This window comes from Rattus norvegicus, chromosome 11, assembly GCF_021556685.1.
Source record: "Rattus norvegicus strain SHRSP/BbbUtx chromosome 11, alternate assembly SHRSP_T2T, whole genome shotgun sequence".
NCBI classification, from domain to species: Eukaryota; Metazoa; Chordata; class Mammalia; order Rodentia; family Muridae; genus Rattus; species Rattus norvegicus.
The window spans coordinates 61,489,866-61,493,765 of record NC_141544.1 but is presented as its reverse complement, the minus strand read 5'-3'; the positions used below and the strand labels follow the sequence as shown (position 1 = coordinate 61,493,765).

At 39.2% G+C, this 3,900-nt stretch overlaps 1 pseudogene; it reads right to left on the bottom strand.

Annotated features, from left to right (window-relative positions):
- Nucleotides 1-1,148: 1,148 nt before the first annotated feature.
- Nucleotides 1,149-1,261, bottom strand: LOC120095769 (small nucleolar RNA SNORA17; annotated as a pseudogene).
- Nucleotides 1,262-3,900: the final 2,639 nt, after the last annotated feature.

Here is a 3,900-nt window from a genome sequence, read left to right as displayed (position 1 = left end):
GTTATTCCCATTCCCGGTTTCCAGGCCAACATCACACTAACCCCTCCACATCCCCTTCTATATGGGTGATCCCCACCCCATCCACCCCCCCATTACTGCCCTCCTTCCAACAATCACGTTCACTGGGGGTTCACTCTTAGCAGGACCCAGGGCTTCCCCTTCCACTGGTGCTCTTACTAGGATATGCATTGCTACCTATGAGGTCAGAGTCCAGGGTCAGTCCATGTATAGTCTTTAGGTAGTGGCTTAGTCCCTGGAAGCTCTGGTTGCTTGGCATTGTTGTTCATAAGGGGTCTCGAGCCCCTTCAAGCTCTTCCAGTTCTTTCTCTGATTCCTTCAACGGGGGTCCCGTTCTCAGTTCAGTGGTTTGCTTCTGGCATTCGCCTATGTATTTGCCGGATTCTGGCTGTGTCTCTCAGGAGCGATCTACATCCGGCTCCTGTCGGTCTGCACTTCTTTGCTTCATCCATCTTATCTAGTTTGGTGGCTGTATATGTATGGGCCACATGTGGGAGTCATTGTTTTTAATAGCCGAGTAGTACTCTGTTGTGTAAATGCACCACATTTTCTGTATCCATTCCTCTAATGAAGGACATCTGGGTTCTTTCCAGTTTCTGGCTATTATAAATAAGGCTGCTATAAACATAATGAAGCATGTGACCTTGTTATATATTGACTGTAGGAAGAACAACAATATCAACCAACCAGATCCCTCAGAACTCCCAGGGACTAAACCACCAAGCAATGAGCACACATGGAGGAACACTTGGCCTCAGCCACATCCGTAGCAGAGGACGGCATTGTCTGGCATCAATAGGAGAAGCCCTTCGTCTTGTGAAGGCTCGTTTCCCCAGTATAGGAGAATGCCAGGATGTTGAGGTGGGAGTGGGTGGGTGGGAATGGAGGGAGCATCTTCATAGATGGAGGGGTAAGGGGGAATGGGATAACATTTGAAATGTAAATACATAAAATATCCAATAAAAAATAAAAATAAATAAATAAATAAAAAGTGATCTCAATAGGGCTATTCCATGGCTGTGCTTTATGGCATTGGTTAGAGGTCATCCTGGGTATGCCCATCTCCAAACACAAAGGCCTGGGCATGGACTGGTGTTAGTTTCAGACTCACTCCCCCCTCGCCCTCAGAGAGTAATAGTGTACTAATCATTCAGCTGTTCACAGGTCAGAACATTGAACCTAGCCTCTGTCCTCGCTTCTGCCTACTGATGCACATATGACACAATCTGCAATGCCTCTAGGTGCTTTCTGCTTTAGATTATTTTTATAAATTCATACATGTGTAGTATATACCTTAATTGCATTCACATACTCACATTGACTTTCTTTCTCTAACGTCCCCTCTTGTAGATCATGCTTACCTGTTGAAGTTCTCTTTTTTTTACTTTATATCCCAGTTCTCACTGAGTCCAGTAAATGCTCTCAAAACGTCAATAGTCCAACAATTACATCCTAGGCCATTAGGGGCCAGCCCTGCAAAGAAAATTGACTCCTCCCCCCTCAGCAGCCACCAATTGTCAACCTAGGACAGCTGATTTATTCAGACAATGACAACCGTATTTTTGTCCTGCTGCAGTCATAATTTTACAATTAATAATCATTCCAAAATATGTACATGGGACATTCTACATGACATGGAGATATTTTTCTGAGGGGGTTAGACTGGCTTGTTGCTGTTTTGTTTGTCTGGTATGAGCAGATTCAGTATATCTAAATGTTAATTTGGGCATCCATAAGTGAAGAGTTCTGAGAAAAAGTGAATCTATGATCATAAAATTTTTTATGTAGGAAAAGGTGCCAAGAATGGTGGCAGGATCTAGTGAGCTAGATCATTAGACACATGCAGTCTGAGATTTTCATGATTAACAATTCTTATTAAAAAGTCACTGGGAACACGATAAGGTGACTCAGCAGAGGGCTCCCCCAGAATAAGTATATCCATTAGTTTCAAGAGAGCTAGCATCATAATCTAGAAAAATCTCCCTAACCCATCTTTGCTATTGTTTAAAGGCTGGTCACATTCTCCCACAGGCTTTGTCTAAACACATTGCAGATTCCTTTAGAATGTAGGTTACAACATATTTTTCAGTGCTGTATGCCTCGACCTCATCTGACACATACTAGGCTGACAGTTGAGAGCCCATTCACAAAACAGCATGGGAAAGCACAGGCGTCTCAGAGCCCCAGTGCACTTCTCAATGTGGCAAATTGCAATCCACAGGCGATGACAGCATCTCAAGAGAAGCTGTCCATTGTGAGACTGGGGAGAAAAAAAAAATCAAGGGCTTCACAATGTAGAATCCTTTTCTTTTTGTCCTTCATAGTGAAATAATCTATAATGAGTGTTTCTGCAGTCACTGCTAAGATATTAAAAGACCTTTTGGGTATTATAATGGTATCCTGATTTTAGAAACTCTTGGGAAGTTATGTTTCTCAGAGTTTTACACTGCATAGTTTTAATAGATGTCATTTGTAGAGGCTATGTCATGGCAACTGGGTGGAATGTTGAAATGTCTTGTCTTGTAGTTATACCTTAGCTGTTGTGACAACCAGGGCCAATGGTGGAATGGCTTGTCTTCTAGAGTCACCTTACAAACAAACACAAAAGACATAGCAGATGGATTAAAGCCTCACCGAATACACTGTAGGGGAAAAATGGTAACATTTCTTTATAACTGAAAAAAACAAAACCACCCCAAAAAAATCCAATGAGAAGAGAGAATTAGAAATATAGGTGACTTTTGCAAGCACTATAGGACATGTAGGGTAAAATTTTCCTACCAAAATTAAGGAGCTGTCTAAACCCATTCCCACCATACTCAGAGAAATGTTCAAAAAACTCTCAGCATAGACAGAGCTCTGACGAAAGAGTTTCTGGAGTGATGTTTGCCAACTTACTTTGTCTATTCTTGGGAGTGTGAAAGAGTTTATTGTAATTGTGACAGCTGAAGAGCAGATATGAGGGATGAGTTCAGCTAGGACTTTTAGTTTACAGACTAGTCCTTTGCATGATTCAGACATAAGAAAGATTATGTACTGTAATGAACAAACTGGTTTCCTTCAAAGAAGGAATGGTCTGGTCTTGTCAAGAACATGCCAATGTATACAAATGTAGACGTACTAGAGAAAGATTAAAAATAGAATTTTTAGACATGGTAAGCACATAGGTTTTCCTTCAACCCATATAATAATTGTTTCCAACAGAGCCAAAATGATCACATTGTATTAATCTATATAATACTCAAATATTTATTTAAGGACATTTATTTTTTGACTAGAATATAATGATGTTATTTACCTCTTCCCTTTGCTCCCTGCAAGATCTCCCCTGTATTTACTCTACCCTGTTTCAAAATCATTGCTTTTTTCTTTGTTTATTTAAAATCTCTACATTTAAACTTATGCATAAATTAATATTATTTATTCATAAATTAAAATTATTTACTTATTCATAAATTAAAACTATGGCTTAGAAAATAAAATTCAGTTATCTGAGCAAGAAGGATCTTACAATTCAAACAGCATGTTTTCCAGAAAGATCACATGGAAATAAGAGAATAGCCCTGTATCTATTTAATTCGTGGTTTTGGAAAATCCTAAATCACTCTGAATGATCTAAACATTGTGCACTTAATTCTCTCAGGTTTTGTATTCAGGAATTTGGCCAGATAGTTATGAAATTATAATGCAGGAAAACAAAATTTCACAATATTGAATTTATAATCTGTAATATTGGGACTCATTGTTTCTCTACAGGTCTCTTTAATATTTTTATATATTTCAGTGTTCTGTGTTACACATTGTAAACAAGCAACTTGCATTGGTATACTGTTTAGAATTCTGTGACTGTCAAAATATCTCTGATAAAGGATTTTGATACCC